A 25,784-nucleotide genomic window follows, 5' to 3' on the forward strand; every position below is an offset into this window, starting at 1 on the left:
GGGGGGTGTGAGAGGAACAGACAAGAAGCAAACAGGAAAAATGAAGAATGACCCAGTGACAACGTTTACTGTGGGGGGATCGGTCGACAGTAAAGGGGGGCGGGAGCGTGGAGGTGGTTCGTTCAGCTTTCCGGGAAAGAGTCAGAAGAGTTAGCACCTTGAAGATACTTCTCAGTCTCTCCTTCCTTCTTGCTTGTTGAGATCCTTGTGCCTTAGTTCTTCTAACACTGTCACTAGCGTAATTTTTAGCCATCAAGGCGACTGGGGCGGGGGGGAGGGGGGTAGGAGAGCTATTTGCAGGTTGAGGTTAGAATTCACCACCAGGGTTCTCGTCTTGGACAGAACAGCCTTTCTTCTACGTGGAAAACGGAGCTCCTGGGGAAGGGAAGAGCCCATGAGGGCTTGAGAAATGGATTGTTCTCTGGGCAAAGCAGGAAGCCGGGCTGCGGGACGTAACGTGCGCAGGTAGCAGGGTCCCGGTCCCCGGATGAGTTCGGGACGTCGGGATGGTGAAGCAGCGGGCCTGACTCAAATGTCCGTGGTGGAGAGAAACATTCTCGATTTCATTCCGCGCTTTGTCGGGCACGTGCATCGGAGTTGTTACCTACTGAGTTCAGGCGAGGAAGGGAGAAAAGAAACAGGTGGTTTCTTTCACGATGGAGAAAAGCCTTTTCCCATGATTTCTGACTCCACGTCTCGAACATCCCTGACAGATAATTAGGATGAAAAGAGATTCTGACGCCTGGAGCATCGGTGTTGATCTTTCCTGACCATTTCTTGACTTCTCTAAAATTAAATGCTGAGTAAAAGCCAGTTTCGATGTCCTCTCACGAATTCTTCCTCCTCCCCCTCCCCCTCCCTTATCCTTGTCCCAGAATCCTAGCGTCCCCTTATGCCAATTCTATCTTTCTCTGGAAGTTAGGGAGAGGGATCAAGCCTGACCCAGTGACCGGGGCCACGCTGGGAGGGGCTGGAGGTGCAGATGTGAGGCCCAGGGTCCCCCACGTTCTCCTCCTAGGTGGCCATATCTCCAAATCGGGTGCCAATCGCAGCCCTGCTTTTACAGGGAGATACACAACTTCTGGGACAGCCCTGTCATTTCAACGGGGCACCCCACCCGGCAGGGACCTTTCATTTGCCTTCTGGCTGCCGTTCAAGATAGTGAAAGCGTTTCGGAGCTAGATTATTGTCATGGGACAAACGGTAGGTCTCCCTTTCCCCCACACTCCCTGACAGAAACAGCAGTTTCTGTGCTTTTGCTGAAGTCATATTTGAGATGCTCTGCCCTCAGTCGGGTCGTCTTCAATGGTAGTGACCTAACCCCACGGACCCGGTGAGATCCACACAATGGGCTGGGGCACGTGCCCAGAAGGACCACAGGTCAAAAAGAGGCTCAGAGCATGAGAATTGGGTCAGATGTTAGAATGCCCTTCTTTGCAGTGAGTCGCGGGAAAGACCCCTGTTTTCTCCAGCAACGATTCTTCCTTCTTTCTTAATAGGCTCCTGCAGTCCCTAGGGTTTCTCTCCTGAACTCAATCCCAGGAAACGTCGGGCCTTTTGTAAAAAAATGGCAATGTATGCATTTCTGGTGCTTTTCTGATTTCACGCCCAAGGCAGCTCAGGCTTAGCCTTTGACCCACACTCTCTGTCACCGGGCTGTAGACAGAGAAGAAAAACCTGAGAAAGAGCTGGGGAGAGGGCGACCGTCATCTGCACCGGGCTGTGCTGGGCATTTCTGACTCAAGATTCCCAGCTTTAGGCTAGTGAGAAGGTGGGCCTCCTGCCCTATTTTCTGGACAGAGAGGTCCTGGTGAGAAGAAGGCCTCCCCGCTTAGCCTCGGGAAGCAAAGAAGGCCGGCGAGGGGCACCTAGAGACACAGGGTGAAAAGGGAACCTGTGGGTCTGCGGTGTCTGTGCCCCATGTGTCTGGAGGGGAACACAAAGGCCCAGGCTGTCAGGGGCAAGAAGATGGGGAAACTAAGGGGATTCTCAGAGAAAGACCATGAAAGGAGAGTAGAAGTACGATCTTCCTTAGGGAGATTCATGACCCGTCTGCCAGGACCCATTCATGCTCTTATTCACATGACAGATGTGTGGATCTGTCCACTATGGACATGAGTGGATCTGGGCTTCCATCCACGAGACATTAATTAAAAATCTCTTCCGTATCCGCCGCTTGGGCTCAAGACTTCTCCGTGCCCGTGATTCCTTCTTCTCCCTCCGATGTCTACACCCGGTGTCTCGACGACTGCTGTACATCCGTCCTCCCCAACCTCTGCAGAATCCTTCTCTCTCTTCCCACTCGTGAATCCCTTCACCCATTCTACGATGTTTACGGAGCATGTGTTTATTCTATGCGGGCAGCGCCCTGGGCCCTGAGGATACAGACTCATGGTACTCGGAGGCGCGAGAGTTAACAGGACAAACCCCAACCCTTTGACATCTATCTCCCCAGTGTCTTTCCGTTCTCGTCAGTTTCGGTGTCCCCACTGCCAACCTCGCTGGCATTCCACATTAAAAACCGTTCCTACAATGTTACTTTGGTTATGTAAACCATCTGCCTGGAGTTTTCTGAAAGGTTCTGGAGCTCCACACTATCTCCCCAACATACAGCCTCCCTATGCAGGTTTCCTAACCACTGCCTCCCTCCGTGTCTGTTTCACACACACACACACACACACACCACCCTAACTGAACAGGTATATTTCTTAACACAGGAATTCCTACGTACGTGCCTGTTCTTTCTGCCCTGTTGACGCCTCCTCGAGACTCCTCAACGTCCATTTTTTATGTCTTCACGCTGATACGATCTCTCCTCTTAGTTCCTATAGCTCTGCCTGTTTGGGATTTTCTGTTTTGTATTACTTTGTGTTTTTTTTGTTTTTGTTTTTGTTTTTGTTTTTGTTTTTGTTTTTTTCCGGCTCTTCTGGTGGTGGAGCTGTAACTGCCACACGACTTGCTTTACGTAGTAAGACTCGAACACCAATCTCGGAATGCCCTCAGGGCGTGGGTTTCCGTAGTGTAGTGGTTATCACGCTCGCCTAACACGCGAGAGGTCCCCGGTTCGAAACCGGGCGGAAACAGTCGGTTTCTTTTGCCTTCCTGGAGAAATCACCGGCTCCTATTCTAGGCAGCCCCACCTGAGAGGAACGAGTGATCATCTCCCTTTCGTTGTTGGGTTTTTGTTTTTGTCTTTAAGACACAAATAACCATCCTGAGATAGCTGGGCCATTTTAGCCGATGTATTCTGGATGAGCCCTTTCCCTGAGATGTGTCTTCTTCTAGTCCCGGAGAATCTGAAACGTGCAAGTTTGGGGACTCCGGAGTTTTCCCGTGGCTGCTTTCTCCTCCTTCCCCTGGCAGAGGAAAAGGTACCCGTCGCTCTCTGGCCCTGGGTCATCTCGGAGAAGACACGCCCTTAGTGGCTCCTGATTTCATACTAAAGGCTCTGACATTTTCTGTGCTGGGGGCCGCCCAGGACAGTGAGCACTGACTGAGGGGAGGACCGGTAAGGTCAAAGACTGGAGGCGAAAGTGGGTGAGGTGGGGAATTAGCTCAGGCGGTAGAGCGCTCGCTTAGCATGTGAGAGGTAGTGCGATCGACGCCCACATTCTCCAGACTCCACTGTTTTGACCCAATGCTACAGCTCACAACTCCACACCTTCCAACCCATTGAATTCACGGAGAAAATATTAGACACTTTGAAACTACTAATTTGGATGCTTTTTCGTGCCTTGCCTCAGCAAGTTCAAGACCAGCCTTCTTTGGCTCTACCTGTGCGGGGTAAGGAGATCTACAATCAATTTATGACTTGTTTTGTTTCTGCAGAGGAGCTGTGATCCCAAGGGACACATTCAGTTGCTCTTTTTCTCCATTTCTCCTGCAGCTTGACCCTCCTGACAAGCGCAGGGCAGAGCAGAGTGAGGAAGGATCCAACTTCCTTCTCAGTGGATTGAGATGGTGAACCCCAAGTAACCAGAAAATACTGGGGAAGACACGTGGAAAGCAAACACGTCAAGTTGTTTATGAACCCTTGAACGCACCAAGCGAGCTGTGGACAAGGGGCTCTGACCCTAAACAACACGGTATAGACTTTGAGAACCGCACTGAGCGGTAGCCCGCTGCCCCGGTCCACACTGGCCACTGGGGTGCACACACTCCAGAGATCTCCAAAGAGTATTATAAAGGCTTTGAAAACGGAAGGGACCTTGAAACCATAGCACATTGAGGGCTGGTTGGTACTTGGAACTTGAACACAAGGCAAAATACCCACCAAAACAAAGCTTCTCTGTAAGATTTGAGTGAGACACAAAGCCTTATAACATAATATTTAAGTGGCCAGGTTCTCATCCAAAATGATTCAGCATATAAAGAACCAAGAAAGTCTTCAATCACTTGGAGGAGAGAATCAACAGATACCAATATTGAGGTGACACACGTTTTGGAATCACCTGACAAGTACTTTACAGCAGTAATGATTAAATGCTCCAAGAACCAGGGCAAAGAGTTCTTTGAAATGAACGGAATGTTGGAAAATCTTAGCAAATAATCTGAAGATGTAAATCCAAGTTGAAACTTCAGAACTGAAAAGGGTATGAACCAAAATTATGAATGAAAACACTGGATTGTCTCAATAGCAGAAGGAGATGGCTGAGAAACTTTCGGGCAGTATGAAGGCAGAACAATATTAAGTACCCAATCTAAATGGCAGAGAGAAAAGTGCTTTTAAAAGCCGGACAGAGCCTCAGGGGCAAATAGGAAAATCACAAAGAAATTATATTTACATCATTGCAGAAGAAGAGGAGAAAGAGGTCATTGAAAAAAGGAAAATAATTGAACTATTAATGGCTGAAGATTCCCCCAAACTTGGCAAAAGACATAAATCAGATTCAAGAAGTTCAGCAAACCTCAAGCAGGATAATGTGGGTAAATCCACACACAGACATGTCACAATCAGCCTGCTGGAAACAAAAGGGAAAAAAATCCTGACAGCATCAAGACAAAAACCAAAAGGAAACTACAATCTGGATGATGAGATGTATTTCTCATCAGAAACCACAAGGACCGGAAGGAAATGACATAACATCTATTAAATGCTGAAAGAAAGACCTGTTAACCCCAGAAGGCTCAGGAGAGCAAAAATTATCCTTTGGACATAAAGGTGAAAGAAATACATGCTCACTTAAAGGTAACACTAAGAGAACCCACTGCTAGCAGATGTGCTAGAGAAGAATTCGTAAAATTGGGAGACAAGAAAAGGGATACCGGAAGGAAACTTAGATACAAAGAATGAATGAACGATAGCAGAGAGAGGCAATATCCAGGCAAATGTGACACACAGTTATTCCCTCTTGAGTTCTTTAAAGTAGGGTTGACGATCGAAAGTGAAAATGACAACATTGTCTGATGGCGTTTTCACTGTATCTCTGTGTACCATACAGATAACATAAGGAGGTTCCGGTAAAGAGATTACAGGGTCGTGAGGTTTCTTTATTTAACTTGAATGGCAAGTTAATGATTCGAAGTATCCTGTGAAAAGTTCTGTATGCGTCTGGTAATTGCTGGACCGCTTACTGACAACATTTAAATAAGCCAAAAGTATCTAGCCAGAGAAACAAAAAGAAGAATGAAAAACAAAGGGAATAGGCCATTAATCAATTAAGTAGTAAACTGATAGGCAAACCCATCGAAATATCAGAAAACTAAAGGTAAATAATCTAAACATATCAATCAAGAGTCAGATGGTCAGGATGTATTAAAATAGATTTCTCGCGGTAGGAAACTCACTTCAAATATCCTTATATCTGCGATTAAAAGGTATATGCAATAACTAGGATTTAAATAAAATTTTGAAAAAGAAAAAAAAGAAGTTACGTGCAAGATTGAGAGTCATACACAAGACTGAAAGTAAAGAAAGGGGAAAGGTACACCATACAAGCATCAAGCCAAAAAAAAGCTGAAGCGGATATATCAGTATCGATAGATTTCAAAGCAAAGCAACGCTTCCAGGTATAAAGAGAAGTGTTACAGAGTTATAAGGTGTCAACTCACCAAAGGAATAACCGTGTATTCCCTAAATGTGTATGCCCCTGGCCACAGAGCTTCAAAACTCATAAACAAAAGCCAATAAATCTGAAAAGAAAAATAGAAAACCCCACAATTATAGTGGCAGACGTCAACACTCCTCTCTCATGCATTGATGGGCTGAGTAGGTAACGAATCAACAGACATAGTGAAGAATTGAACGCCATCCACGATCTAATTGGCCTTATAGAGCAAAATCACGATACAGACATGTTCCCCGGCGAACTGGGAGACCCTGGGCCCTGGGGCCTTGACCCATAGGAGTCAGACCCATAGGAGTGGCCGAAGGTTTCTGGTCTCGTCTTGAGAAGGAATTCGAGGACAGACACGCAGCACGCGGGTCAAGCCACACAAGCAAGAAAGTTTCTTAAAGTGAAAATCACACTCTGGAGATAGGAGAGGGGGTGAGGGACAGAGAGAGAGCTGCACGCCCTGGGGTTGGGCTTCCATCTTTTACTGACGGTCGTGAGCCAAGGGACGGAATGTTCATTACTTGGGGCTGGGTTCCCACTTTTCCTCCTCTCTTGCTCAGGGGCTTGCTGTCATGACCCGGCCCTCTTGGGCCCATCTGGTGTGCTGGGGCTTCTGGGGGAGTGAGGCCCCGACAGGCCTCTGACCCTCCCTGAGGCTGGGCACGGCCTCCTCCGTGCTGGCCTCCAGGCTTCCTCTTACAGCTAACTGCCTGTTCTGACAGACAGAAGGGCAAAGAGTTGAGAGGAAAGCAAGATCCTATCAAAACTAAGAAATCAAGAGTGGAAGCGTGATATTAACGAGACTGATATTTTAGAGTCGGTTATTGTAAATGTCAGGAAGACTGCTCTGGGGAGACTGGAAGGGGCCACTTCTTGTCCATATTTATCCTTCCCTCTCTTGGGGTCTGAGGCGGTCAGAGTCCTCTCCCTCATCTCCCGGCCTCAGCCCGGTCCAACCTTCTAGACTTTCCCTGACTTTGGATCTACTGGACACGCTCTATCCTGATCCTGGTACCTCCACCTTGATCCGGGGACACATAGAACCATTCTGAATGAGCCTCAGGGATACGCTCAGAGAAATGGGACCAGTTGCCATGTGCTGTAGGCCACCCCCTCACTCGCCCCCCAGGCACTGTGTTGAGACAGCACGGATCTCACAGGCCTGTAAGGTCCATTTGAAGCCCCGGTCACACTCTTTCCTGCTGCCTGCACACATTTCGTTCGTTCTTCAATCATTAATGCAGACTTTTAAAAGTACTTAGCACAAGGCAATAAGCACCCTGCCCCCGATGCATCCTTCCCCTTACAGTCTAATGGGGAAGATGGCTGAACAACAGACATTCCCAACTTGGTAAACGTCACAAAACAGATGTTTTCCTGGATCTCTGCGAGAGGCAACAGGGGCCAGGTGCCCCCCAGAAGATGGCTCTGGGTCTAACAAGTAGCTGGACGAGCAAAGAGCAGTGAACGTTTGGGCGGTCTGTCGGAGGCACGTCCTCAAGTCCAGTACCCCTGGAGTCAAGTGCCAGAAAAAGAGGAAATAGGAATAAAGAAGGGGGCAGAGGCCAGGGCCTGAGTTGCTCTGAAAGCTTTACTTACCTGCTCAGGCCAAGGACAGCCCGGCCCAAGTAAGCAGAGCATAAGGAGAGAAATTCACCTGAGGAATCCGGTCACGGTTGGGGAATCTTTGGACATCCGTCCGCCCTACACCCTGTTCAACACTGATGAGCGGGAATCTTTGGACACCCGTCCGCCCTACACCCTGTTCAACACTGATGAGCAGAGGAGGCTGAGCTTCACCTTCTTATCCGTTCACGGATTTTTAGGGAGTGGGGACAAAAACCACACGTGGCCCGTACGGGGATCGAACCCGCGACCTTGGCGTTATTAGCACCACGCTCTAACCAACTGAGCTAACCGGCCAGCTGCGGGGAGACGTTTCCTACACTCAAATAGATAGTCAAGATGAAGATCCAATCGCTTTCAAAGGAAGTTTCCTTTTCGGATTCACCTTGGAGTTTGGAAGACGTTGCGATCCTCGGTTTATTCAAGGCCCGAAATTTCAATTACAATACAGGGCTGCACGAGGCAAGTTCAAAAGTCACCTGCTCGGCTGTCTCGCCACCACCCTATGTGAAAGGCAACCTCAGCCCCCTTCCTGCGTCCTCGGGGGATGAAGGGCCTCGTGTTTGCTCGCGGAGCTCCCGCGAGGTGGCAATCACCCCCGCTCTCCGCCTGCGCCTCGTGGCTTCGAACGCAGTGCCCACTGTGCCCTCCACCCATTTTCTTCTAGAGGCAGAACTTGAGCTCGTCCCCCCTTTTTACCTAATTCGGGAAAGCACTCCCACGTTTCTCTTTGCAAAGGTCACTTTGGATAAACACGTCCCATGGCAGTGCTTCGTGACCACATTTCTTGAAACACGTGACGCTCATTGACACCTGTGCCCAGAAAGACTCAGCTTTGAGGTTCCTTCCGACCGAGGGAGCTCCGCGGACCTCAGCGTGGGACGCGGTTGACCCGAAGACGATCCTGACGTGCTCCCCCGCCCGGCTGGCCGCTCCTGGCGCAGGAATTCACTGGGATTCCGTTCCGGAAGCTTCTGGGAGGCCGGGTAACGGGGTGGGCCGAGCAGCCCAGGGCCCGGACCGCGGCGCAGGACGCGCGGACGGGCACGGTGGCCCTGCCGCGAATCACCGAATAAATAACGGCGTCTCCACCGGCCGCCTCGCTTTCACGGCAGGTGCGGGGCTTCGGGCCTGGACCTTTCTGCCAGGAGCCCGAGTCTTCGTCAGGCTGTTGGACTTGGCCCTCACGCCTCCCCAGTTCACTTCCCACAGGCTGGCCTGTCTTTCCGCGCCGCTTCCTTAAGCCCGTCCACCGGCCCCGCGTTCGCGCCCGCGCCCCGCGTTCGCGCCCTGCGCACCTGTTGCTGCCCGCGTCCGCGCTCTGCACGGCCGACTGTTCCCCGTTGGACAGTGGGGCCCGCCCTTCCTCACCCTCTCCCTGCCCTCCCCCCTCCTCCCCCCTTCCTCCTCTCCCTCCTCTTACCCCTCTCCCTCCTCTCCCTCCTCTCGCCCCTCTCCCTCCTCTCCCTCCTCTCCCTCCTCTCGCTCCTCTCCCCCTCTTCCTCCACTTCCTGGATAGACTGTGGGCCTAGCCTCGGGTAGAGGAGGAAAGAAAACAGGGAGGAAAGCTTGGAGGAAATGGGTTGAGGACACGCATTCCCTCTTTGTTGCTTTTGTCCGGTCCAAAGGCCAAATCCCAAACCGGGGAAGGGAAAGAGGGCAAAGGTAAACACTGCGGAAACGGGCGAGGGCGATGCCCGGTAAGTGTGTTCTCCCGTGCGACGGAATCCCACGACTGTTCCAGAATCTCCAGAGAACCCAGCATTTTGCTGCATGTCCTTATCACCACGTTTCCCTGAGAATTTGGCCCGTGAAAGAACAGGACGCAGAGAAGAGCCCTTCCTTCTCCCGGCCTCCAAGCTTTGAACTTGGTCACCAGCCCCAGGGGTCACCCCGCCCCTCCCCCATCCCCCCTCGCGCGCGGGTCAAACCCCTTGGACCCTGAAAAAAAAAATTGAAACAAATATTTTTGAGTTGTCAGAAAAGCAAACCCAAGACACGCTGGCCTGGCCGGGATGTGAGGAAAGGGAACCTTGGTGTGCTGTGGACGAGAGTGCCGACTGGTGCAGCCACTGTGGAAAGCAGTATGGAGCTTCTTTTAAAAAGTAAAAGTAGAAATACCATATGCTCCAGGAATTCCACTACTGGGTTATTACCCACAGAAAATGAGGACACCAATTTGAAAAGTTATGCGCACCCCTATGTTTTCCGCAGCATTATCTACAATAGCCCGGCTGTGGAAGCCCCCCCGCCCCCCCGTGTCTATCCATAGCTGAGTGGATAGAGAAGGCGTGGTGTATATGTACCCAAGGGAATACTCCTCAGCCATGAAATAAAAGAATGAGACCTTGCCATTTGTGTCCACGTGTACGGACGTTGAGGGCATTATGTCAAGAGAGGGAGTCATACCATATGAATTCACTTCTACGTGGAATCTAAAAAAACCAAATGAACAAACAAACAATAGAAGCAGACTCATAAAGCCAGAGAATAAACAAGCGGTTGGCAGAGGGATGGGGTGGGTGGTGACGAAATTCATAAAGGGGGATGACGAGGTACGAACTTCCAGTTATAAAATAAATAGGTCAGGGAGATGAAAAGTACAGCACGGGGAATATAGTGATTGATCTTGTGACGACGTCGTATGGTGACCACACCCATCGTGCGGAGCACTGAGTGATGCACAGAGTTGTTGAATCACCGTGTTGTGCACCTGAAGCTAATAGAAACTTGTGAGTCAGCCACGCTTCAGTAGTAACAGTAATGAGAGTTCTGAAAAAGAAGGGAGGGAGGGAGAAGGAAGGAGGGAAGGAAGGAAGGAAAAGGAAGGGGAGGGAGGGAAAGAAGGAGGGGAAGGGGGGAAGGGAAGAAGGACAGGAAGGAATGAAGGGAGGGAGGGAAGGAGGATAGGAGAGAGTTAAAGAGGGAAGAAAGGAGGGAGGGAAGGAGGAAGGAAGGAAAGAAGGAAAGAGAAAAAGACACCTCCAGCCTGGGGCGCCCGCGGAAACTCCTGGACAGAGGACGCCCCACTCTCAGGTCGGTAGGGAGGCGGTGAGAGAGACTCTGTACCCCCCACCCCCACCCCAGCCCCGCAGCCCTAGGCCCGCGGAGGGAGACGGGAGAGAGTCTGGGGCGCCGGGCACGGCCAAGAGACAGCGACAGCAGTTTTGGGCTCCACCGGAGCGGGGCCCGCGGCTCCGCGCCCCGACGCCCCGCTCTCCCCGCCTCCCTGTTTGTGCCGGAGACCCTTTGGGAGATTCGCTGCGGATTTTCACCGTGACCGCGCGGCCCTCCTGCTGAGGGGGGAGGACACTCAGAATCCTCACAAGCCGAGGACTCACTGCGCAGGAAAAGTCTCCACCCCAAGCCCAGGGACACAGACTACGTTCCAACGGTCTTCACTCTGATTTGTTCAGGCCCACCACTCAAGGACCAGACCAAAGGTGAACCTGGGTAAGTACGCGAGCGCCTCGTGATCCTCCCACGACCCAGTCCTGCTGATTGAACCAGTGATTCACCTGCTTCACAAAGTCGCACTCTTAAATACAGAGAACAGTCTGAGGGTTGATGGGGGGCGGGGGAGGGGAGAGGGGGAAGTGGGGGGATGGGCACTGAGGAGGGCACTTGTTGGGATGAGCACTCGGTGATGTATGGAAGCGATGAACCACGGGAATCTACCCCCAAAACCGAGAGCACACTTTACGCACTGTATGTCAGCCAATTTGGCAATAAATTATATTTTTTAAAAAATCCACCCCATCCCGGCCTAGAAGGATCTTATCAACTTTCGCCCTAAAACTGTCTTAGGATTAATAACTCCATCCCCCAAACCCTTCACATCTCTTCTGACCCTGAGTTGACGCACTCCTGCGACTGCCTGGGGCTCTTTGTCCTTGAGCTGATCCCACAATCTGGGTTTCCTGGGATCAACTTGGTTTTTTTTGGGGGGGGGGAGGGAGGGGTTTCTAGACAATGTTGATTCTGATCGCTGCCTCGCACATTTATAAATGAACAGGCATTCTCGCTCCACCATTATGTGATTAATTAACATAAATGAACACCCCTGTCTGATTACCTCTAAACGATTATGACATTCAACTCTCTAAATATCTCTAGAACAGCTCCTACATTCAAGCCCCTCTCCGCTTGGTCTCGGTCTGATGTCCTCAGAGTGTACATGACAAGCCCCAGAGAGAAAAGAAACAAAAATGAGGAAGAGCTGGACTCCATCAAAGTCAAAACCTCTGTGCCTCAAAGGGCACAGAATGGGAGGCAGCACTTGCAAAGCACACGTCTAATAAGGGTCTCATACCCAGCGTAGATCAGAATCAACAGCAAATGATGCCACGCATGCAGATCAGAACGAGGGTACGAATTCCTGCCCTCTACGAACGTGGCAACCTAATAAGGAAGAAACTGAGGCAAACCACAATTCTGAGACAGTGGAGCTACTGACAGAGTGCACAGACTGCTGAGGAAAACCTCCCCCCCCCCACCCCGCTCCCCCGGCACTGAATGCACTGAATGCATCGAGGGGTGAAGGAGAGGGTGCAGGGACTGGTGGGGATGGTGGGACTGGTTCAGGCACGTAGAAATAATGCCAAGTCCTGGAGTCGATTCAGCAACTGGTTTTCCCTTGTTTTGAAGAGCTAGGAGGAGTTATGTGTGAATTCTAGTAGGAAAATGATGCTGGAGATATATTCAATGCTGAGATAATAAAGGCAAAAGAATACTAACGTTATGGTGGTAACCGGAAGGCGGTCATTCAACACTTCTAAGGAGTGAGTTTTAAAACTAGCTTTGCAGTTGAGAGAGCACCTTGGAGTTGGGTCCTATGAAGAAAACATGGAAGGGGGAAATCTTGCAGAGACTTAGGTGGGTTAAGAAGCTGTTACTGTATTGGCAATAATGTAGTCAGGTGATCTCAACTAAGATGGGGAAGGGAAACAAGAAAATTAGATAGATAGATAGATAGATAGATAGATAGATAGATAGATAGATAATACATAACATGCTGTCTTTATGGTGTAAAACGAATGATATTCTAGAGAGCACAGTCTCAACAAAAGTAAATTAGAATAACAAATAGGTATCTGGAAAGTCCCCATATGTCTGAAATTACACAACATACATCTAAATAATATTGGTCAAAGAAGCAATGTCAAGGCAAGTTAAAAAAAAAAAAACATTTGAAATGGAATGTTAGTAAAAATGCAACTTTAGGAAAAATTTTGGAGTGCAGTAAAAGTAATGACAAAAGAAAATTTAGAGTTGGAAGTTCTTATATTAAAAAAGAAAAAAGGTTTGAAACCAATAATAAAAGATTTCACCTTGAGAAGCTAGACAAAGAAGAGTACATTAAATCCAAAGAAAGAAAGCATAAAAAGCAGAAATTGATAAAATATAAAATAAGCAATACAGAAAACTTTTTTAATTTTATTTATCTCTTTGTTTTAATTTAAATTTCAGTTAATTAACATGCAGTGCAATATTGGTTTCAGGAGCAGGATTCAGTGATTCATCACTTACATACAACACCCAGTGCTCATCACAACAGGTGCCCTCCTTAGTACCCATCACCCATCCAGCCCATCCCCCACCCCATCTCCCTCCGTGAACCCTCAGATGGTTCTCTCTATTCCTAAGAGTCTCTTGGGGTTTGTTTCCCTCTCTTCTCCCCCGCCCCCAGCGTGTTCATCTGTTTTCTTAAATTCCACATATGAGTGCGATCATATGATGTTTTTCTCTGATTGACTTATTTCACTTAGCATAATACATTCTAGCTCCAACCACGTCATTGCAAATGGCAAGATTTCATTCTTTTTGATGGATGGCTGAGATATATTCCATCGTGTGTGTGTGTGTGTGTGTGTGTGTGTGTGTACATATAAATGCATATGCATATATATATCACATCTTCTTTATCTGTTTGTCAGTCGATGGATATTTGGGCTCTCTCCATAGTTTGGCTATCATTGAAAATAATGATAAAGAAAATTAATGAAACAAAATCTGGTTCTCTGAAAATGTCAATAAATAAATAGGCCAATAAAAAAAGAGAAGATGAAATTTTTCATTAACAAAAGAGGACATCACTTGGAGCGACTGGGTGGCTCAGTCGGTTAAGCAACCCACTTTGGCTCAGGTCATGATCTCACAGTTTGTGAGTTCGAGCCCCACATTGAACTCTGTGCTGACAGCTCAGAGCCTGGAGCCTGCTTCAGATTCTGTGTCTCCCTGTCTCTCTCTGCCCCTCCCCGACTCACACACACTCTCTCTTTCTCAAAAATAAATAAATATTTTTTAAAAAGGAGGACATCACTGGAGACACTGCTGAGATTAGAAAGAATGATGAAAGGATCTATGCATAATATTAAGGTAACTGGGAATATTATGAAAAACTTTTTGCCAGAAACTATAGGGTTAGGCAAAATGGGAAAATTCCTTTAAAACACAATTTATGCATGCTAACTAGACTTATTGTGCTGATCATTTCACAACATATACAAATGTCAAACCACTATGTTGAACACCTGAAACTAATACAATATGTCAGCTAAACCTCAACAAAAACAAGCAAACAAAAAATAAATAAAAATACAGTTTACTTAAAACACAGTTCACTTAAACATACACAAGAGGAAATAGAAATATTGAAAAGCCCTGTAACTATTAAAGATATTCAACTCATACATTTAAAACTTTCCACAAAGCCACTGAGTATTTTTAAAAATATTAAGCTATTTAATATTTTTGGTATGTTTTCATTCACTGGTATATTTAATTAAGTACTTTTAGAAAAAAAAAAAGAATATCCAGTCAATCCAATCTGAACATATTCCAGATAGAAAAGCAGGGAATGCTTTCTGTTTTGTTTTATAAGCACAGCATAACCTGAGCATCAAAAGCAGAGAAAATCCTTACGAGAAACCTATAGGCCAATATCCCTCATTAACATAGAGGCAAAAATTGTTTTTAAAATATTAATGAATTTAATCCAGCAATCTATAAAAAGGATAATACACCATGAATTAGGAGACATTGTCTCACAAATGAAAGTTTACTTCAGTATTGGAAAGTCAATCAAATGTAACATATTAACAGGGCAAAAATAATATAGATAATAATCTCATTTGATACAGAAAAAATATTTGACCAAATATACCATCCATATGACTTTTTAACTCAGTAAACAAGAAATAGGTGCAAAAATGTCTGTTCGTACCATGTCCATTCTACATTTTACTGGAAGCCCCAACCAGTGCAAACAAAACCAAACAAAACAAAACAAAACTGGAATGAATGAATGAATGAGTGAGTGAATAACACATATTTTAAAAGAAGACATAAAACCATATTGATTTGCACACAACATAACAGCTACACAGAAAATCCTCATAAATCTACAAAAATAAGCATTATATCTATAAGTAAATTTAGGTCACAGATTACAACAATATACAAACATTAATTGTATTTATATATATATACTGGCAGCAAAGAATTGAAACATTAAGTGAGCATTTTCAATTACAATCAATAAAATACTTAGGGATACATTTAACAAGATGCACAAGACCTGACCATAGAAATTTACAAAAGATTACTGAAAGAAACTAAAAAATATAAATAATTGGTTACATATACCATGGTCACAAATTGGAAAATTCAGTATTACTAAGATGTCAGTTTTTTCTGAGTTGATCTAGAAATTCAATAAAATACTAACCAGTAGGGGCGCCTGGGTGGCTCAGTTGGCTGAGCGTCTGACTTCAGCTCAGGTCATGATCTCTCAGTTTGTGAGATCGAGCCCTGTGTCGGGCTCTGGTGCTGACAGCTCAGAGCCTGAAGCCTGCTTCAGATTCTGTGTCCCCCTTTCTCTCCACCCCCACCCCTGCTTGTGCTCTGTCTCTCTCTGTCTTTCAAAAATGAATAAACATTAAAAAAATTAAATACTAATCAGTAACTCAGTAGCAGGAGTTTTTGTAGAAACTGACAAGCTGATTCTGAAGAACATAGAATAGCCAAAATAATTAGGAAAAGAAAAACAAATGTAGAGGAATTATACCACATGATTTCAAGATTTTATATTATAAAGCTATAGTAATCAAAATATTGGAGTACTGCCATACTTACATAGATTAATGGGAAAGGACAGAATGTCCAGAAACAGACCTACGCATCTTGATTTATGACAGACGTAAAATGTCATTTAATGGGAGAAAGGAAAGGTTTTTCAAACATGGTCCTTAGCAACTGGATAAACGTATGGAAAATATGAATCTCCATTCTTATCTTGCACTTAATACAAAAAACAAAATCAAAATCATTCATATACAGTACATGAAATTTAACACTAAAACTATCAAATGTGTAGAAGTAAACAAGAAAAAAACTCTGCATGTAATTAATGTAGAAAGAGCATTCTAATCAGGGACCCAAAGAGCATGAGCCGTTAAAAAAAAAAAAAATTGGATTTCATAAAATTGTTAAATGTTTGCTTTCTTTTTTTAAAGATTTTTTTTTTAAAGAAATCTCTATGCCCAACATGGGGCTCAAACTCACAACCCTGAGAACAAGAGTCACATACTTCCCTGACTGAGCCAGCCAGGCACCTCTTAGATGTTTGCTTTCTAAAACACAATATTAAGAAAATGCAAAGTCAAGACAAAGACTTGAGAAAAATATTTAAGATACTTTTTTATGTGAACTTATTTATTATATACACAAACTATAACATAGGACTTGTATTGAAAATATAAAACATACTCTTCCCACTCAGTGATATAAGGACAGACACCCAGTAAGCATAAGGGCACAAAAACTCAAGCACGAATTTCATAAAATAAGACGCATACATGAGCAACAGTCACACTGAACGGTGTTCAGCAACATTGATCTTCAGGGAAATGCAAAGTAAATCCGAATGAAAATTAAAACCCCTACATATAAAGTAAGACGACTGACAACATCAAACATTGCCCGGATGTGGGGAAATTGAAACTCTCACACACTGGTGGTTACAGTGTAAATCTGAGCTCCCAATTTGGAAAAGTATTTGACAGTTGACGATGAAGTGAAACATTAAGATATAACCAGGCAATTCTCCTCCTAAATATTTAAGTGAAATAAAACCATATGCCTGCCAAAACATTTTATATGAATTTTCATTCATACTAGTCCATCAAATGTCTGTCACGGGTAAGTGAATAATAATGTTTCAGGCATATTCACACAACGGAAGAGTAGTCAGCGGTAAAGAATGTACATCCGATACGTGCAATAATACGGGTGAACCCTCCAAAACACGCGGGGTGAAAAAAATGTATGAAATTCAGGAACAAAATTCATTCACATTGACAGAAATCAGTCCAGTGGTCTCATGTAGCTATAGTGGAGGCGTGTGTGGGAGGTTAATGGCAAAGGGTCCTGAGGGAACTCTGAGGTGATGGATATTTGGAGCTGAATTGTAGTTCCCCCAAAACACATGGGTTGAAGTCCTACCCCTCAGTGTGTGGAAATGTGACCTGACTCGGAAATAGGGTTGTTCCAGGAGTAATCGAGTTAAAATGAGGTCTTGAGGTGAGCCCTAATCTGATCTGACTCGTGTCCCTACCAAAGGGGGAGATTTGGACATGGAGAGACACATGCCAGGAGGGAGGCCATGTGAGGGCACATCAGCAGAAGACGGTCAGGTGGCTGGAGTGGGGCGTCTACTGGGGAGACAACTCCTAGGATTGCTGGCAAATACCAGAAGCTTGGAGAGGCAAGGAAGGATTCTGCCGAGAGCCATGAGAGAGAGCACCGCCTGGCGGAGACCTTGACTTCAGACTTCTAGACTCTAGAGCTAAGACCATAAATGTTTGTTTTAAGCCATCCAGTTTTTGGCATTTTGTTACGGCGGCCCTAGAAAACCCATACAATGAAACTGCTCTATATCTTTTTGTTTTCCTCCTTTCTTTTTATTTTTTATTTTTCTTCCTTCCTTCCTTCCTTCCTTCCTTCTTTCTTTCTCTTTCATTCCTTCGTTCTTTCCAAGTTAGTTAACATATAGTGTCATAATAATTTCAGGAACAGAATTTAGTGATTCATCACTTACGTATAACGCCCAGTGCTCATCCCACAGGTGCCTTCCTTAATGCCCCTCACCCATTTAGCCCATCCCTCCACCCAACAGCCCACCAGCAACCCTCAGTTTGTTCTCTGTATTTAAGTCTCTTACGGTTTGTCTCCTTCTCTGCTTTTATATCATTTTTGCTTATCTTCCCTTATGTTCATCTGTTTTGTTTCTGAAATTCCACATATGAGTGAAAAAATATATTTGTCTTTCTCTGACTAATTTCACTTAGCATAATACCCTCCCGTTCCATCCACGTAGTTGCAAATGGCAAGATTTTATTCTTTTCGATTTCCAAGTAATACTCCATTGTATATATATACTACATCTTTATCCATTCATCCATCGATGGACATTGGGCTCTTTCCATACTTTGGCTATTGTCAGTAGCACTGCTACAAACATTGGGGTGCACGTGCCCCTTTGAAACAGCACACCTGTATCCCTTGGGTAAATACCTAGTAATGCAATTGCTGGGCTGTAGGGTAGTTCTTTTTTTTTTTTTTTTTTTTTTTTGAGGAACCTCCATACTGTTTTCCAGAGTGGCTGCACCAGCTTGCATTCCCACCAACAATGCAAAAGGGTTCCCCTTCCTCTGTATCCTTGCCAACATCTGTTGATGCCTGAGTTGTTAACATTAGCCATTCTGACAGGTGTGAGGTGGTATTTTATTGTGGTTTTGATTTGTATTTCCCTGATGATAAGTGATGTGGAGCATTTTGCCATGTGTTGGTTGGCCACCCGGATGTCTTCTTTGGAAAAGTGTCTATTCATGTCATCTGCTCATTTCTTCACTGGGTTATTTGGGTTTGGGGTATTGAGTTGGTAAGTTCTTTATAGATTTTGGATACTAACCCTTTACCAGATATGTCATATGCAAATATCTTCTTCTATTCCGTTGGTTGCCTTTTAGTTTTGCTGATTGTTTCCTTTGCTGTGCAGAAGCTTTTCATTTTGATGAGGTCCCAGTAGTTCATTTTTGCTTTTGTTTCCCTTGCCTCCGGAGACGTGTTGAGAAAGAAGTTGCTGCGGCCAAGGTCAAGGAGGTTTTTGCCTGCTTCCTCCCTGAGGATTTTGATGGCTTCCTGTCTTACATTGAAGTCTTTCATCCACTTTGAGTTTATTTTTGTGTATGGTGTAAGGAAGTGATCCAGGTTCATCCTTCTGCATGTCACCGTCCAGTTTTCCCAGCACCACTTGCTGAGGAGACTGTATTCCATTGGATATTCTTTCCTGCTTTGTCAGAGATTAGTTGGCCATACGTTTGTGGGTCCATTTCTGGGTTCTCTGTTCTGTTCCGTTGATCTCAGTGTCTGTTTTTGTGCCAGTGTCATACTGTCTTGATGATTACAGCTTTGTAGTATAGCTTGAAATCTGGGATTGTGATGCCTCCAGGTTTGGTTTTCTTTTTCAGGATTACTTTGGCTATTCAGGGGTCTCTTCTGGTTGCACACAAATTTTAGGATTGTTTGTTCTAGCTCTGTGAAGAATGCTGGGGTTATTTTGATAGGGATTGCGAAACTGTTCTATATTTTAATTGTGGTGATGGTTACATGCTCGTATACCTTGTCAAAATTCATTGAACTACACACTTAAGATGTCTGCATTTTACTGCATATAAATTATGCTTCAATCGTGTTGATATTTTGTAAACCGGCACCACGATATGGACCACCGTAAAATAAATCACCATAAATGAGTCCCCCAGGCCAGCTACTTCTTTAAAAAACAGAGTTCTAGACTCAATGGTCTAAAAGTCAGTAGAAAAGTAAGCGCTCCAGACTCCAGGAGAAACAGGTAACAGCCGGTCTCACCCCCTAATGGAGAAGCCATGAATAGCTCAGGTAACAGATGAAAGATGAATTATTTGAAGGAACAGTAAGTGGAAAGATGCTAGGGTTTGTCGCCCGGGTGTGGGGTGGGGTGCAGGAGCGCTTCCAAGCGCTCGGAGCAGGCACGCTAGAGAGGGACCCCCGTGCTCCCCGCTCCAACCGCAGGGAGCAGGGAAAGGGGGTTGGGGGTTGGGGGGGTGCTTCCCGCGGGCCTTTGTTCCTGTCCCTCCCCCCCCCCCCCCCCCCCGCGCAGGGCAGGTCGGCGCCTCCCGGGCCCCAGGCTGTGTTCCAGAAGCCCCCTTCCGGCTCCGCCCCGGCGGTGCAGCTTCCCGAGGGTCCGAACCGCCTGGAAACTAGAAAGTGGGACTGGAATGGAATTCGCCTCAAGGTCATAAAACAGGCTGAACGGTGCAGGCGCCAGGGGGAATTAGCTCAAGTGGTAGAGCGCTCGCTTAGCATGCGAGAGGTAGCGGGATCGACGCCTGCATTCTCCACTTTTGCTCGCGGGACGTCCCCCCCACTCCCGGGCCGCACTGGGCTCCCTGCACCTGCAGCCCGAGGGACCCGCCCCGCGTGTCCCTCCCTTAGCTCCTCGCCCCCCTCTGCCTGCCTCTGTGCTAGCCCAGAAAGAAAACAGACACCCCTAAATGTTACAAAAAAGCACCCTTACACGTGACACACAAGAACAAAAAAGAAGCAGATGAGGGGCCCAAGCGGCTTTTACAAATGTCTGTGGGGCCTCAATTCAAAGTTAATAAAACACTCTGTGTCTGGGAAAAGCAAACTTTCTCTTTTGCGGGTACCAAGTGTGAGGAACAGCCTGAGAAATGTGTCGGGAGGCACACGCAGGCGAGTCTGGGTTTTCTTATTGTTTAGTGTTTATTATTCTTTCTAAAAATACGTTTTCTGTTTTATGAATATTATACTTTATTTTATTATAACAGCGTTTTATTATTTTATTCACAGTGACAACGCATGGTCAGGTGGCAGGTGTAAATTTGTCTCCTCTCGGATTCTCTGAGGGTTGGCTCAGGATCAAGAGAAGAAAGACAGGGAAGGAAAGAGAGGTTTGGAAGGACCATGGGGAAAGGTGTGGGCCGGCGTATTAACCTTGCTGTGAGACGCGCCCTCACTAAGCAATGCGGGAGATGCTTTATCGTCTCCCTGAATTTGCTGATGTGCTCAAAATACACTGAGAACCAGATTTTCTCAGCCAAGAGGAACCACATTGTAAAAATGCATTTTTGAAATTGCAACGTTATCCCGTTTTACTAAGAAACTGCGTGAGGTTCCACATTAACCACAAGTCCCAGCCTTAGCAGAGTCCTGCCGCCGGGGCATAAGGTCTTGGCTCAGGGCTGGGGGAGACCCTGTGGGGCCTCAGGGCTGTGCCGGGATCTGTCCCTGTCTTCATCCGTGTTTCCTCTTTCCCGTGTCCCAGATCTCTCTCTTTGACGCCACTCGATTCCTCTCAGCATTGCCCTATATTGATCGTAGTAGGAAAACATTTTTATTGGTTAAGTGTGCTTTTCTATTTCCTTATTTGTGAATGAACTCCGCGAGTGTTGTAAATAATGCTGCATGTTGTTGAATGTGTACTCACTCGAGAATACCATCCTTGGGATGCGCCCTCCTGGTCATCTGGGCCCGTGAAGGAGGACCCCGAGGCAGCCCCCAACCACCTACAGTCCCAGGAAGTCCAGTGGCTAACGCCTTCACCCCTCTCACCCCCTCCCCTGCAGCTCAAGCCCTCCTACTCTCCCCCAACCACACTTCCTTCCCACACACAGGGATTCCGGTGGGTTTGTGCAGCCCAGGCTCAAGCTTCTCCTTCACTGTCCAGTCTTTACTCGTCTCAAATTACTCTCCCCTTCGGGGCTTCTAACTACCCGTATGGCATTTCTCCCTTCACCAAATACCAATGAGACAAAATCCCTACTTGATGCGTGTTATACTTGGAGGAAATAATGATGTTCCTGTCTTAACTAAGAGCCCTACTTGGGTGGGAAGCAAACCAGGAATCCTCCAGAACTCAGGGGCGATTGAGCTCCCTGAGCCGTCAGCGAGATGGCAAGGGAAAGAGCCCTCGGCTGCCGGCCTGCGGGACCCAAGGTCCAGGCAGCCACGGGAAAGGTGGTTGCCCAGGGGGCCGAGAGGAAGTGGGCCGGGGACGGGGAAAGAAGGGTCCAAAGAGCAATGTATAGCCTCCATCTGGTTTCCCTTTTCACTATGAGGGCCTTGAGGTTGGTGGCAAGGGACTTCCGTAAGCTTTCTCATATGGAAAATGGAGACCGTAGGCTACGTCTAGGTAGGTTGCCTGCATGAACACACGGACGGCCTCAAGAACAGGGCCTAGACCAGTAAGTGTTAATTACTGTTGCTGTAGTTTCTGTACAAGTCACAGGCTTCATCCTCTGGGCCTGGGTGCTTAAATCAGTGCTTCGGGCATGAACCTACAAATTAAGGTTACAATTCTGAAGCCACAATACTGGCTCCGCCCCAAGGTTCTTGATCACCGGCCGAACCCTACGGGAGAAAAGTGCAGGACGCAGCCTGGGGAACCTCGGAGAAGTGTAAGAAGTCTCCATGACAGACGGGCATCGTGCGGGACCACACCGAGGCTCAGATCAGAGAGCAGTGATGACCACAACTCTGCAGCGGGCTGCAGACGTGGTAATTCCACATCCGGAGCGTGTCCTCTTGACTTGAGATCAAGAACGTGACTTTGAGAAGCGGGGACAAGGCTTTCCCAGGAAGTCTCCCTTCCTGGACTCGGGCTTCACAGAGATTTGGCCGTGGAGGTGTCTCAGCATCTGGCTGGTCCTGGCTGGGACCTGCACCCTGTTACTGCTTCTCAGGGAGACCCTTGGTCCACCTTCCAGGACCCCTCCCTTCCCGCTCCTGCCCCAGGCTTGGCATTTTTCTAAGTGCTTAGGTCTCAACTCAAATTTCCCTTCTTCAGACCAGCATAGCTAGGATGTTGCCCACACTGTCTCCTACTCCCTGTTCTAGCTTCTTCGCAAACGCCTCCAGGAAATCTGCTTTTAAGTTACTGGTCTGAGGGCGCCTGGATGGCTCGGTCGGTTAAGCACCTGACTCTTGATTTTGTCTCAAGTCGTGATCTCACGGTTGGTGGGATTGAGCCCCCCTCGGTTCCAGGCTGACGGCGCTGAGCCCACTTGGGATTCTCTCTCTCTCTCTCTCTCTCTCTCTCAAAATAACTAGCTAAATAAACTTTCATTTAAAAAATAAAGTTCTTGGTTTGTTTTTCTCTTTCCTAGAATGGGAGCTTCCTTTTCAGCACAGCACGCCAAATCGTCCTGCATCCTGGGGGTCCAGGGTGAAGGTTCTGTAACATATGGTTCCTGAAGGTTCTGTAACATATGGCTCCTGCCTTGAACGGATGGGGCGGGCAGCACGGGAAAATCCGATGCAAATTAACCCTTCAAAAAATTAGCCCACCACATCTCCAAAATCTTGACAGTAACATCCACTAATCCATTTGCCTTCTTTGTGTTTTCTTTGCCTTCCATCTTCCGTTGTTTGTTTTTTTTTATGTTGGCAATTAGTTTTTTTTTCAAATGCCAAACTAGATTTCCTACATTCCAGCTAATCCCTGTTTCCTTTTACCATTCTTTTCTCTTGCTTGCTTTAGAGCTTCCCTTGCTTTGTCTTACTCCTTATGTTAAATGCACAGATTGTTTATTTTAACGCTGTATAACTAAAGAGTTGTTAAGGGTAGACTTTTCAAACTAAAGAGCAGTTTCTGCAGAACCCAAGGAATAAGTCATTCAAAATTTTCATTTTTGTTAGCTTCTAAGGAGTCTGAAAGTATGCTTTCGATTTTTCTCTAAGATGCACATTTGAGAATTAATACTGTGTTTGTGCTTATGTTTACTTGTTTAATGATATTGTCTAAAATTATTTTGTTTATCAGTTTTATGTGTCAACATTTGATTATATATATGAGATGTGCATATGACAGTATAGGACATTTGAGCTCATATATCAGAGTTAATATTGATGGCTAAAAATGGGAAATTTGGACATTATGTACCTCAAGGTGAGGCACACGACACCTACCAAATTTTACTGTTAAGGTATTTGAACCTGAAGTTAAGGGAACCTCTACCTCTAACTACCAGTTGGCAGGAAATAGAGCAAGTCAAGAAACATGTCAAGGGACACCACAAAGAGGCAATTGCATAAATCCACAAGGTGGGAAATTACGTAGGATAAAAGACCCAGCTCCTTTACCAAGTCCATTGGCAGGAACCACTACTCTGTATGACTCTGGCGTAGTGGATACATGTTGTTATACATTTGTCAAGACCCATAGAACGTATAACCCGAATGTTAACTATGAACTTCAGTCACTAATCGTAATATTGATTCACCCATTGTAACACATGTGCCAGACTAATGGCAAATGTTGCTAACAGGGGATGGGGCGCCTGGGTGGCTGGGTCAGGTAAGCATCAGACTTTGGCTCAGGTCATGATCCCACAGTTCTTGGGTTCAAGCCTCGCATGGGGCTCTATGCTGACAGCTCGGAGCCTGGAGCCTGCTTTAGATTCAGTGTGTGTCTCTCTCTCAAACACTGAATAAACATTGTAAAAAATTAAAATATATATATAGGGGAAACTATGGAGGAGCAAGGGTAATGTTGTCTATCGGAAACAATATACCTTCCACTCAAAAATTGTTTTTTAATCTAAAAGTGCTCTAAAAAATAAAGTATATTAGCTAATTAATAATAATTTAAAAAGAAAAGCAAGGGACCTTCTATAGCTGAAAAGAGACTTAAAATATTAAAGAAAGTGTGGATTTTACTTGGTTTCTTAGTGACCTGTGAAGGGAGACGGTATTTGCGACGGAAGTCTGAAAAAAATGTACACGCAGGCGTAAAGTTCTCCTTGGCGTAAAATTCCCCGATTCCACTCTCAAGAAATTGGCACATTTTCATCCTGATCTCTACTGCCAAATTCCGGAAGGAGAAATGTCCGTGGATCCCAACCTTCCTTCAGCCCACAGCCGACGACAGGCTACCCGCGTGTGGCATCTCATGTACACTGCTTTTATTCAAGGCCGCTGCGATCTCCTTAAAGTTGTAAAATCCAATAGGAATTTCTACATTTTTTCTTGCTGAGGGCTACAGTTTTTGAAATTCTCTCCACCCCGCCCCATCTCTTCCTGGGATTTGGATAGCGCCAGCTAGTTCTCCTGGAACTCTCCAGTGGTCTTTGCGTCCTCACCTTTTCTCTCTCTTTCTCTGTAAATATTCTTTGAGGTTCTGTCCTTGGGAAGCTTCTGATCTCGAGCTAATTTGCCTGGGTGGGGGACGGTTGGATCTGTGACCGTTCTTACCTTATATGTAAATATTTCTACAAATGTGATCCCCTTCTCACCAGGAGGTTCAGAACCTTATACCTGTGCTATCCGACAGAAATAAGCATCGTACATATAATTTTAAATGTTCCAGTAGTCACATTCAAAAGCAAACAGAAACAGGGGCGCCTGGGTAGCTCAGTGGGTTAAACGTCCAACTCTTAATTTGGCTCAGGTCGTGATCTCATGGTGAGTTCGAGCCCAGTGCAGAGCCTGCCTGAGAATCTCTCTCTCTCTCTGCTCCTCCCCTGCTCACTCACTTTCTCTCTCAAAAAATAAACTTAAATTAAAAACACACACAAACAGAAACAAGTGAAAATCCCAAATATTATCAGTTCAACAACTAATCAATATAAAAATTATTTTTTTTAATTTTTTTCAATGTTTTATATTTATCTTTGAGACAGAGACAGAGCATGAGCAGGGGAGGGGCAGAGAGAGAGGGAGACACAGAATCGGAAACAGGCTCCAGGCTCTGAGCTGTCAGCCCAGAGCCCGACGCGGGGCTCGAACCTGTCAACCCCAAGATCATGACCTGAGCGGAAGTCGACGATCAACCGACTGAGCCACCCAGGCACCCCAGTATAAAAATTATTAATGAGACATTTTGCACTCTTTGCCTCATACTAAGTTTTTGAAACCTGATGTAGATGTTACACTTCTGGTGCATCTCATTTCATAGCACATTTCAAATACTTGATAACCACACGTCACTGGTGGCTCCAGTATTGAGTTGTACAGCCCCATGTGGTTTATTTCTCTTTG

At 46.1% G+C, this 25,784-nt stretch overlaps 2 non-coding genes across 2 annotated transcripts; one reads left to right on the forward strand and one right to left on the reverse strand.

Annotated features, from left to right (window-relative positions):
• Nucleotides 1–3,010: 3,010 nt before the first annotated feature.
• On the forward strand, nt 3,011–3,083 carry TRNAV-AAC. Its single transcript has one exon. It is a non-coding gene; the product is annotated as a tRNA-Val (tRNA).
• A 4,822-nt stretch (nt 3,084–7,905) lies between these two features.
• TRNAI-AAU lies at nt 7,906–7,979 on the reverse strand. The gene has a single exon. It is a non-coding gene; the product is annotated as a tRNA-Ile (tRNA).
• Nucleotides 7,980–25,784: the final 17,805 nt, after the last annotated feature.

This window comes from Panthera tigris, chromosome B2 (assembly GCF_018350195.1).
Source record: "Panthera tigris isolate Pti1 chromosome B2, P.tigris_Pti1_mat1.1, whole genome shotgun sequence".
Classification (NCBI taxonomy): Eukaryota; Metazoa; Chordata; class Mammalia; order Carnivora; family Felidae; genus Panthera; species Panthera tigris.